The sequence below is a fragment of the Rutilus rutilus genome (genome assembly GCF_951802725.1).
Source record: "Rutilus rutilus genome assembly, chromosome: 15".
Classification (NCBI taxonomy): Eukaryota; Metazoa; Chordata; class Actinopteri; order Cypriniformes; family Leuciscidae; genus Rutilus; species Rutilus rutilus.
Genome location: NC_140220.1, coordinates 13,241,230 through 13,253,920, shown reverse-complemented (window position 1 = coordinate 13,253,920; position 12,691 = coordinate 13,241,230). Strand labels below are relative to the sequence as shown.

General features: G+C 36.9%; 1 long non-coding RNA gene across 2 annotated transcripts; it reads left to right on the top strand.

Annotated features, from left to right (window-relative positions):
* The first annotated feature begins 940 nt into the window (after positions 1-940).
* On the top strand, positions 941-11,151 carry LOC311305033. 2 transcript variants are annotated; one of them, XR_014629969.1, is made up of 5 exons: positions 941-1,026; positions 1,377-1,545; positions 3,698-3,782; positions 4,860-4,916; positions 10,760-11,130. It is a non-coding gene; the product is annotated as an uncharacterized lncRNA (long non-coding RNA). The 2 variants fall into 2 exon arrangements; XR_014629968.1 differs by lacking the exon at positions 3,698-3,782 and having other exon boundaries at positions 10,760-11,151.
* Positions 11,152-12,691: the final 1,540 nt, after the last annotated feature.

Genomic DNA, 12,691 nt, shown 5'->3' with positions numbered 1-12,691 from the left:
GACTGATAGGAGTAGCGCGTCGCATTCTGGAAGGGATGTTGCTGCGGTCTGACACGAAACACCTCACCCATGAAGTGTTGACAACACTGATGGCAGAAGTCATGGCCATTCTTAATGCCAGGCCATTGATCCCAGTGTCAACTGACCCTGACAATCCTTCAATATTGACACCTGCAATGATTCTCACTCAAAAGATAACTCCAGTGACAGCGCCTCCAGGTGACTTTGATCATAAGGACCTTCACAAAAATCAGTGGAAACAAGTGCAGTGTCTGGCAGAGAGCTTCTGGAAACGTTGGAGACAGGAGTATCTGGTGACTCTCCAGAAACGTCACAAGTGGACTGATGACAAGCCAAACATACAAGTAGATGATGTAGTTCTGATGAAAGACAGTCAGGCTAAACGGAACGACTGGCCAATTGGACTTGTGGTAAAGACATTGCCTAGCAAAGACAACAAAGTCCGCAAGGTTGAAGTTAAAGTTGTGAGGCAAGGAACAACAAAAACTTACATCAGACCCATCTCAGAGCTTGTTTTTCTTATGTCTAAGGCAGGGGTGTCCAAACTCGGTCCTGGAGGGCCACTGTCCTGCAGAGTTTAGCTCCAACCCCAATTAAAAACACCTGAACCAGATAATCAAGATCTTACTAGGACTTGATTATCTGGTTCAGGTGTGTTTAATTGGGGTTGGAGCTAAACTCTGCAGGACAGTGGCCCTCCAGGACCGAGTTTGGACACCCCTGGTCTAAGGACTGATAAAGTGATGGACATTCTGATAAGTAATAATACTGTTCATAAATGTAATTAGTGATTGATTGTATATTTGTTTGGTTGATTAATCTTTGAGTAATTAAGATGTTGATAGTGGTATAATAATATACCAGGCGAGGAGTGTTCCGCCCTTTGGCGTTTAGTTTGTTTCCTAGTCGGACCCGTTTTAGTGACGGACCTAGTGTTCGCCGAGCAACAGCGCTGAAATCACCCACGAGTCTGCGTCATTACAGAGTTTGGTCAAATCTTTGTCTGTAAGTAATTTTTCGTCAGAATTGTGGTTTCTGTATGATGTATATGTTTACATTAAGTAATGTGTGTTATTACGTTCGTGATTCTTATCATTTTTAGCGCATATATGCTCTAGATTGAAGCCTTTGTTTTTTTGACTCACTGATTTATCCGCTCAGCAACGAGCCTCGGCGCTTCGCCTCAGAATTATTAGTTGATTTATTTACATCTGTAGTTTATTGTGTAAAGTGTTGACATATAATAGCCTACTGTTTATCCATATTGAGTTACTGGGTAACTTTATATTTGATTGTGTAAGAAAGACAACAGACTTTACACTTTTGTAATGTTTATTTTCTGTTTACTCTTTCAGTCTTACAGACTTAAATGGGGAAAAAACATGAGAAATAAAACTGAGGAAGAAAAGAGACAAAAAGATAAAACATCAATCCTCAACAAGACTTCTGGAGTTTCTCTTCATTGCTGTTAACTATCTGTCTAGCTGTACAAATCAGACGTCGTACATGCGAGGGCAGAATACGGTATGTATATATTAATTTTTTTTTATACAATGTAAAACATGTTTAATCACTCTTATGTCAATCAATGACAGTGCATCATTTCAAGAGTAGTAATCACGAAATATAGAACAGAATTACATACAGTATTTTCCCTTTACTGCTGTGTCTACAGATTAAGCATTATGTACTATGAAATATTCACTGATAACATTTATGACCTTTTCCATGTGAATAAATCCTAAAAATGTGTTCATGTTTGCCAGAATTATTCTTTCTGATACACTTTTTAGTACAGGCACTCATTTTCACAGTTATTTGGCACTTACAACTTACTCATTGTATTATGTCACCAAAACACATGTTATTTGTGGACTTTACTCTCATATTGCGTATTTTCTCTGAGACCGCATGGTCTCCATCACTAGCATGAAAATGTGTAACTAGCACGCGTGACGCAGCACATACGTGACTTGAAGCGAACTTTTACATGTCCGTCATAACAGTAAACTTAAACACTTTAAACAATGTAGTTAACATTTCTTAAACTCTTACATGTCAAAAAACATACTCTCATTGCTTTTATGTAATTCATACCTGATGAGGGGAGATATATGTATATATTAACACAGGACACGGAGCTGCTGCTGCTTCACTTATCAGAGTCTGTATTGTTTGAGCAGCGCGCGCGCGCCCCGCCCATCACTTGGATTTGTTCCACTGCTGGGAAATAACTTAATACTCTGTTATTTATAGTCATACAGATAATGACATCATTCGAAACAGTAAATGTATATTTTTATTTGTGTACATTCAAAATGACTACAAAATATCATGCCATTGAAAAATAAATAAAACAACATGATGCGCTGCTTTAGCGCGTCTCGGTCTCTTTAGATCTTTCTGGCGCACACCAAAAATTAACTAAAATACAGAGAATAGCCTTCTTGGCGCGCCTACTTTTGAAAGTCAACATTTAGATTATTTAACGTTAAATGCATTATATATGCCTGAGTCACTTTGGAATAAATCACAGTGTGTTTCATGATAAAACGTGACTTACAGTCCGGAAAATAGGCTACAGTATAGGTTATAGCAAATTCAGACCAACTGCTGATCAACACAGAGAGAAAGCCCTGTCTAGGCTCTTCTGTTGTGCCGAGCCATTCGTTAGTCTAGTTGTTTGATGAGAAAATTAAATGTAGCCTATAGTTGCAATAGTTAAGTTTTGTAAGCTCCGTGCAACTGCAGCAGTGGACTATTATTACTAGAATATTAGAAATCGAATACTCAAGCTGTTTTCTCATTTTTCTACTCTTAATATTAAATTTAAAAAAACGACTGAACGAAAGATACACGAATTCTGTTGAACCACCACCGCGTTTACGGCAGAAAACTACTGCAGTGCAGCCAAAATGCTCCGTTCGACTTTTCTGAGATCCTTTACTCTTCCCTGTGGATGACCTGTGACCTACTTTCTGTAAGATCTGGGCCCGTATCCCTAAAGATTCTGAGAATCCTCTCAGAGAGCTCCTAACTTAACCTAAAAATTCCTTGCCAGGAGTTTTAGCTTAGAAGTGATTCCAGAACATTTTCAGTGAACTCTGAGCAAGGAATGGATGGAAAATCCTATCTTAGTGAGGAGGTGTGGTTGACCCCGTTGCTAGGTATGAGTCATCATTTCAAAAGCCGTGATTGGTTGATCCTACAAGTTTGATGAAAATGAACTTTTGGTGATAATGAGCAAAGGATGTACCCTCAAATCAATAAACATAATTATACACTCTAATCTTATGCAGACTATAATTGTAAATAATATTTCACATTCAAGAAAATATCTGGAAAATGAATAGTAAGCTGTAGGGGTTATAGCCTAACATTAGAATCTAAAATATGTGAAAACTTAAGCTCATTACACCCTGTTCAAATAATGATTCGTGTCTTATTTGCTCATATTAATATCCTAGCTGGCATATTTTGTACTTTCACTCCCATATGGACCCCATTGAAAACAAGATGGCCTATCTCAAGGGGCTGTCCTTAATGAAGTAGAAATTGCAACGTTACAACTCAGTGTGGTCTTAACGAGGGTAACACGGCTCAGCTTTTATCAATGTCTGTGATTGCTGGCTGGTCTATTTATGAAGGCTTGTTAACAAATATCCTACAAACACAGAAAATGGAGAAAAAAAGGAATCGCAAGCCGAACTGGACTGAGGAGCAAGGTTTGTTGCTGGCCCAGTTGGTGAACGAACATAAAGGTATGTTACGAGGAAAATTTGGCACTCCTAAGCCACTAAAAGTCCTCTTCCCTGCTCTTAGCAGATCTCGCCTTAGGAGCCCTTTTAAGCGCTAGGAATCTTGAGGAATAGCTTTTATATTAACTGGGATTTTCGTGTCACTTTTAGGGGAAGTTCTAAGAAAACGTCATGACTCTGAGAATTTTCTTAGAATTTGGCCGCTAGGAGCCACTTTTTGCACAAAAATTCTTTAGGGATACGGGCCCTGAATTTTTGAGTTTGAACTTTCCGAAACTTCCGAATTTCTTCATCTTGAAAACTTGAATCTGTATTTTTTTAAACTGAATATTTGCAGTATAAGAATTCAGAACAAAAAAACTAGCTGTTTGAAAATACATGTCTATAAAATTCAGCCATAAAAACATTTCAATTTGTTCAATTTCAAATGTTCAATATTCGTTTAAAAAAATCAAATTCAGAACTATTTAAACTACCACCTAAAATTCAATTTTGTTAGATTTCACTTGTAAATAATTCAAATTTACACAATTCAAATTCAAATCATATTGTCATATTTTAAGCTCCATAGATACAGAAATGACTAAGCATACAGGATCCTATACCCGTGTGAGATTATAATATTAATAATAATTGCACTTTTTATATAATAAAAAAATAAAGTAAGGGTACAACATTTATACAACCAGGAAAAAATATTAATCATATTCAAGTAAAATTATAAATATTTTCAAAAATGAAAATACGTTGCATTGTGACTTACTATTCCTTTTATTTGTTAGAGTTTCTTTAATACATTTTCAGATATTTTTGTATATTCATAAATAACAGCTTTTATTGATTTTATGGTGTATGGCATTTTTAGTGTCAATTTTCATCTGATTGTTGTAAGTGATCAATCTAGCAGTCATCTGCATGTATGATTTGCCAAGTTCTTGAAAAATTGATTAGTCAGTGATCATTGATGAACAATCAATACATTCTGATTTGTAAATGCAATATTTCTGAATCAAATTCAGTGTTTTTCTTTTTCTCACCTTTTCCTTGCCTTGTTTTTTTTCTTTTGTTTTTTGTCAATAGCTGTTACATACACCCAAAGGTTCTTTAGTCAAGGTCATCTGGAAAGTGTTCATCCATGTAAGTAATTAAATCTTAAATGTTGCTATAGATTAGACGTGTAAATATACAGTTTCTTTTAGGATACTGAAATCAGACTGGTACATATTTTCTTTAGATTCATTTTGTTGCACTGTTTAATTGGTCAAGTAGGACCAGTGGTACTCACATATTTATACTATCTTTACATATATTAAAACAATATTAGTATCATGCTTTTACCTATTAAGATTTGTTCCTGACATCATGATAATATAACAGAAAAATAATGCAAGTAAACCTTTTTAAAGTGCTATCAACTTTTAATTTTCAGGCATTGGAATGTTTAAATAAATAAACATTTAAAATAAATAAAACATCCAACATAAACACAATTTAACACATCACATCTGCATTTTCTCTATAATATATTTTATATAAAAAAAATGAAAGTTGGTGGTGTTATTTTTTTACAGTTTTTACCATCCTTTGGCCATAATGACTGAACGTAGGCCTGTCATGATAACAAATTTTGCTGGACGATAAATTGTCCAAGAAATTATCGCGATAAACGATAATATTGTCGATCTGAGACCATTTTCATCTAGAATAATGATAATGGCATAATAATGCACATTCACCTTTCAAAATTAAATAAACGTTTATTTCCAAAAACTATTTAACACTGAAAATGGAAAACATTTTAAATATCCACAATAACAATGAACAAAACAACCAAAAACAATAAAAGCAATGGACTCTCAGTCTCTGTTAACAAAAAATGCACTTGAATAAATACCAAAAACAATAAATAAAATGGATGTAAACAAAATTGCACTTCAAAAAATATTAAACAATAGGCTCAACATGCATTCCATAACAGGCAAAACTGCCTGTTAGGACCTTTGTAAACAAACAAACAAACAAACAAACAAAAAAGCCTCAAGCCATATGCAAAAAACTTTTGAAAAATAATTTCTCCAGCAAAAAAAGTGAATTGCAGTCTATGTACACCAAGGATGAGAGAGAGAGATAGAGATTTTATGGCAGATTCCGAGCAAGAAATAGCAACATGTTGACTTTGTGTGGCTTAAGGCAGGATCTCTCAGGAGTAGCAATGTTGCCAGCTGTGCTAAACATTCTCTCAGAGCTGGTGCTTGTAGCACAAATGCACATGTATTTTTGGGCCAACTTGGCCATCAAAGGATATCTTCTTTGATTGTCATGCCACCACACCAAGGGATCACAAGATGCATCAATTGCATCCTCTTGGAGGAACTTAGTCAGCTCCATATCAGCCTGCACTCTTTTTGGAAATGCAGCCTGGGCCTGACTGAGATTACGAGCTCTTCTGTTTTGAAGAAGGTCACTCAGCCTCTTCTTCTTGGTGAGTGCGGCAGCAGTAGGTTCATCCTCGTTTCCTCCAGTGGCTTTGCTGCAGCTCTCACCACTTGTACCTTCTCCACTTTCTTCTGGTCCTAAGTCCAGTAGCTCTTGCACAAGCTGATGTTTGACATCATCCAATGCACCTGCCTCCTCCATGCTGCTATGATACCTTGGATCCAAGATGGTGGCCTTTCTAAGTAGGACATTGATTGCAGGTGAGCTGTATTTTTCAGTCAGTACCTGCACATGTTTTGTTTAATACTGGCTGTCAGTGCAGTGTCATCAGGGCCTGGAGAGAGAAGGTCGTCTTTAATCAGTTCCAACACAGGCTTAACCGAGGAGACCGTGACGTATTTTTCCCCTGAGAGGATGTCTGTGAAGTCAGCCAGTGGTTTCATTGCTGCGTTGATAGACTCCAACACAGCAACATCCTGCCAGGTTGGGTTGAGGTGGCTATGTTTTTTGTCTTCAACCAGGACACGTCTTATGTCTGGGAGTTGCTCCAGCACCCTCTCTACCATCTTCTGCTTAGTGCCCCATCGTGTGACAACATCCTGTGTGAAAGATAATATTGTTCTTGTTCATTAGTTTGTCTATCAACATTCTTAAATAAAATAACTTCTTTTTACATGTCCATTATTTTTATTAATGCTCATATTGACCAAACGAAAGTAAACATTTTGACCGATTATAATACTATGTTAAAGTTTTTTTTTTTTTTTTTTGCTGCATGGTAATATATAAAATATATAGGCTATATATATATATATATATTATATATATATATATATATATATATATATATATATATATATATATATATATATATATATATATATATATATATATATATATATATATATATATATATAGAGTTTTTTTCAATAAAAACTAGACAAGCTGTGGATTAAGGTAGGCCTGCTATTTTTATTTGATGAAAAAAAATGCCGTTTTTTTCCCCCAAAGCTTCAAATTGATTCAGTGTTTTCTTTTTGTCATCATAATTTGTTAATTATTTAAGTTAATAAAATATATTTATTGTAGGCCTATCTTAAGTTTTTTATTTATATTATTTTATTTTATTTTTTCTGTTGTCACTGTCAGAAATGCTGCAGGTGCGTGAAAATTTTATGTGAATCCAGGTTCTGTTGTTGATCTGTTCTGCATGTTTGCACGTTAAAATAAACACGTGATTTTTATTTTTAACGGGTCACAGACACGTCAATTTTATTTTTTACAATTCAATATTATAATCTTATAATATTAACGGATAAAAATCGGATAACGAGCGGCGGTTGTCGGTCGGGAAAATTAACCGAAATGAGCATCCCTCATACTAAAAGACTAGATGGGTTATTCTACAGGCTACTATAAAAATAAAAACTCTTTAAATATTTTATTTATGAATTAAACACCACTCACCAGTATTAGACTGTGTTGGGGGAGATTAGCCTCACTCTGTGCCTTCCTCAGGTCTCTCCTCTTAAGCCAGCTCAGGTTGAATGTGTTGACCAAACCTTTACAGAGTCCTATGGCACGCGCTGTCCGATCTTTGTTGCTGTCCAGACCATGGGACACAGCGAGATGGAGGTTGTTGTGACCAAAGCAATTAACCATGGCCAGCCAAGATCCCTTATTGCAGCAACAATGTTAGCACCATTATCTGTAGTGATGCAAACTAGTTTGTGCTCATCCAGTCCCCAGTCTGCTACAGCAGACTTCAGGTTTTCTCCAAGGGTGTCAGCAGTATGGTTATCTGGGACATACCTGGTCTCTAAACACTTGGAGTGCAGGCTCCAGTCAGCACTTATATAGTGTATAGTCAAGCTCATATAGGGGGTCATGTTTGAACTTGACCACATATCCATAGTGGCAGAAAAAAATTGGATGTCTTTGATCTCGTTTAGTATGTCATCTTTAATGCTGTTGTACAGTTGTGGAATTGCCGTTTGTGACACGTATGTTCTCCCAGGCAATTCATACTGGCTGTCAAATGTTTGCAGCATTCGTCGAAATGCCGGCTTTTCGACGATACTAAAGGGCAGCATCTCTTTAGCAATTAAGCGAACTACACTGTCGGTGAGTGAGTGCACACTGCACACCATTTTGCACTGTCCTGTTTGTACTTTGTTTGTCGACTAAACGCCCCAGTTATGGTGCACTGTCGGGAAGACGAAGACTGTGTGTCTGTTGTAGTTGTTTTTTTTCCCAGCTGGGAAAACTGCAACGGATGATTGTGTTTTAGGTGCATGTGCATGTTTGTTGTGTTACCGCCTTTAGTCGATACTGTTTTACAACAAATGCGACATACCGGCTCGCTCAGGTTAAGTGGTTCACCACGGTCATTCGGTTTGAATCCGAAGTGCTCCCACACTGCAGCTGTCGCGTTTGGCTTTGAAACCAATTCCATGTCTCAACTTGCGTCTCGTCTTTTCGCTCTTCTCGGCAGTCGCCTCAAGCACTCCCGCCTTCCCACACAAAGTCCATGTGACTGACAAGCGCCGCCTCCCCACACAAAAGACAATGCAACTGACAAGAGGGTTCACTTCTCCTAGGAAACGAGAGTTGTCATTCAGTCGCGGATAACAAACAAGCATGCAAATGAAATTATCGCGGCCGGAAAAATTATCGAGGTCTTTTTTTTTTATCGTGCGATTAATTGATTTATCGACTATCGCGACAGGCCTAACTGAACGTTACTCTGAGTACATTTAGAACTCAAATAGCTACAGCCAAGACACATCTAGATTCACTCTACACACGTCTCGATAGATGAAGCTACTGATCCTACTGAAAGACAACTTCTTGAGTTTGTTGAACAAATTGCTGAGTGTAGTGGTCAAGTTGCTGATTGTGGTGATGGAGCTGAATTTGATGATCTTAGTGAGCAGGATTTGGACACAACCATGGAAACTGAATGCACAGCAGAGGCTTATCCTTCGACAGTGGGTGATGAAGGAAATGGGGATGAGAGTGAGGACGAGCAAATTGAACAGCCAACTATAACTACTAGCTTGATGAACTGGGCCTTAGAGTATAGTATCACTTTGGTTGCACTGACTGCCTTGTTGTCAATATTAAGGTATCACCACCCATCCCTGCCAAAAGATGCCAAGACACTCCTCCATACAAGCAGAAATTACACTATCAAGCAAGTTGCAGGTGGTGCATACTTTTACTTTGGAATTGTAAATTCTCTGTCACGTTTCTTGAGTAATGCTTGGTGTAAAATTCCAGACAGGCACACAATAAAGTTACAACTAAATTTTGATGGGCTTCCTCTTTACAAGAGTTCATGTGTCCAGTTATGGCCAGTTTTGGGGTTAGTTCAAGGATTTTCCATGAAACAAAAACCTTGCTTGATTGCCCTGTTTGGTGGAAGGTCAAAACCACATCCTCTGGGAGACTACTTAAGAGATCTAGTGACGGAGATAAAACACTTAGCAGCTGGATTTGCATTTAAAGGTAAAACATTGTTCATAAAAATAACATCAGTAATGTGTGATGCCCCTGCACGAGCATACATAAAAGCCATAAAGTATCACACAGGATATGCAGGTTGTGACAAGTGCACATCACATGGGTTTCATTTAGACAGTCAAATTACTTTTCCAGACAGCAAATGCCCTGCTAGAACAGATGAGAGTTTTAGACTTCAGATAGATGAGGAACATCACAGAGACATCTCCCCATTACTGAGACAGATATTGGAATGGTTTCCATGTTTCCGCATGATTATATGCATCTTGTTTGCCTTGGAGTCACAAGGAAGCTCCTGGAGATGTGGGCAGGCACACTGTAAAAAATAATTCTGTGGCTTAGTAAATATTACAGAAATGTTTAACTTTATTAACTTAATAAAATCTCTGAATATCGTTTACTTGATTGTTTGAGTTAAACATACCAAAATAATTGAGTAAAAATCCAAGTTAATTTGACCTAAAATTTACAGATATATTTATTTTCAATAAAATGATTTAGTATTTTACAAACCAATTATTTCTTTATAATATACTTAATATATTTGTGACATTTCTATCAAAATATTTGAGAATGTTGAATTAAACTGATCTGTTTCAAGAAACAAAAATAATTACTTTATTCAAATCAATATTATTAATATATTTAACACTCTTAAGAAATTGAGTAAGTTTACTCAATTAATTAAGGTTGCGTGAGCGCGGGCTGTTTGAACTCTCCAGTCCAGAACAACAGTCCTCTTCTCAGCGTCGCAGATTTGGTGCATTTCCTCTGTGAAATTCAGGTTTGTGTATATTTTATTTTTATCTATAAAATCATTACTGTGCTTTAAATCATTTTATTTCATGCAAAACAACATACAGGGGCGTAATTCGACACCTAAACGAGAGTCGCGCCTGTCTTTTCGCGTGATTGAAACGCCTTGCATAACCGCACGACTTTATTCCTAATGATAATGAATATAATTAATTTGGATGATAAAATGTCCTCAGAACTGTGCACTGTTTGTTTATTGGCAGGTTATGGAGTCAGTCGCTAGCAGTATCTTTCTGCTGTGAGTGAAACGCAGGACGGCGGTATGAAGTTCAAAGTTCACCCGCTGAGCGCGAGTCCATCTCCGGCTCGAGAACCAGCACTGATCCGGTGGAAATTGGATAACAGATCTATTGATTACACTTGAATTAGGCTACCTGAATGTTTAAATGTTTCATTTTTACTTCTAAAATGTTTTTTTAAATGAGTTTAAATGCAATATTGTATGTGTTAAACACAGTGTAAAATGTGCTGTATTGCTGTACTCATCAACAATAAAGGCCAAGTCATGTAACGTAGGCTATACTGGTTGTTGTATGGAATAGGCTACTATTTTACAAAGGTTTAGAGGAAATAAAAAAAAGTTGATATTACTCATAAATAAAAACTGTTAATATTACTCATATTGTTTTTTAAATGTTTAAATGTTAAATTATTTCTACTCATTTTTATTTGTTAATGTACCAGATGCAGTTACTCAGATTTACTTAATTTTTTTTACTTGAATTTACTCAATTCATACAGTATATTTCATTGATTTCACAGCTTTAAAATTTACTCAATATTTTTAAGTGTAAAAATGTTTCACCAATAAAATTAAGTTTATCCCAGTAATAGTTTTTAGAGTGCAGCAGTGGCCAACTTAGGTATCGCTTGCCATCCAAGAAGGTTACACAGTTGACAGAAACACTTTTGTCTTTCAAATGTCACATTCCCAGTGAATTTGCTAGAAAACCCAGATCTGTTGCAGAGAGGCATAGATGGAAGGCAACTGAATATAGACAATTTTTGTTGTATACTGGGCCAGTTGCACTAGTTGGTGTTCTCATTAATGAACACAGCTAGTTTCTTATCAGACTGAGCTGCCTCAGTTGGGAGAAAATCTTCAGGTCATCAGATGTTAATTAGCTTAAATTGCTGAAGCGGGCACTGAGGTATGTAGGGTGAAGTTAATGTAAAGACAAATTACTCTGACCTCATCGGATCTTAAGACACGTCTGCATTTTCCTGGGTGCAAAACACCACTACCAGCAAAGCAGCTCAGTATCCCTGCAACTGTTAGAAAATAATAGCTGTTCATATCTATAACAAGACGCAGCAGAAATAAGGATCCTGGTAGAACTTATTTGTCATGCAGAATTGGTTCTGCTTTTATAACCTGAATGATCGATCACATTTTACATTTGTCAACATGGAAACAAGGATTTTCCAAGTCCACATCTGGTACAAACTCTTGTTCAACAGTGGACTTTTATTAATCAATTCTTGTGACTCGTTTACTACAAAAAGCATGCTTTTTTACCCCTTAGTAGATGACCTGTATAAATAAATTAATGTATAATTGCTTTAAATGGGTAATCGGATGCCCATTTTCCACAAGTTGGTATAATTCTTTAGGGTCTTCATGTAAAGTTTGTAACATACTTTGGTTAAAATTCCTCAATGGTTGTGTAAAACAACACCCTTTTACCTCCTCAAAAACAGCTCTGTTCACAGCGACCCGTTTCGGTGCATGTCTCTTTAAATTATAATGTGCAACTGCTCACAAGACGCATAAAGTGCTGCCTTGGTGGACAGTATACAAATGGCTGAGGGAGGAAATATCATAGACAGTAAAAGAAATGGACACAGCGACCCCATTGGAACTCAATTGAGACAAGTGAAGCCCATTTTTAGCGATTTCTTAGCACTTCCTTTCCTGACGCGCAGACTCAAACCGTGCAAAGCGTTACACGGACCACGTGAGCATCCCGTCTGTCTTCTAGTAGCTGTGCCAAGAGAAATCGGAATCATTCCCTTCCGAATCTTGCAGAGACGGAGAGTGTGAGTAGGAGCTGTCCATGAGCTTGGAGCAGGAGCAACTTTTGCTAGGTATTCTGATTAATTATATTGTCATTTTGCCTCCACGTCCCCCCGAT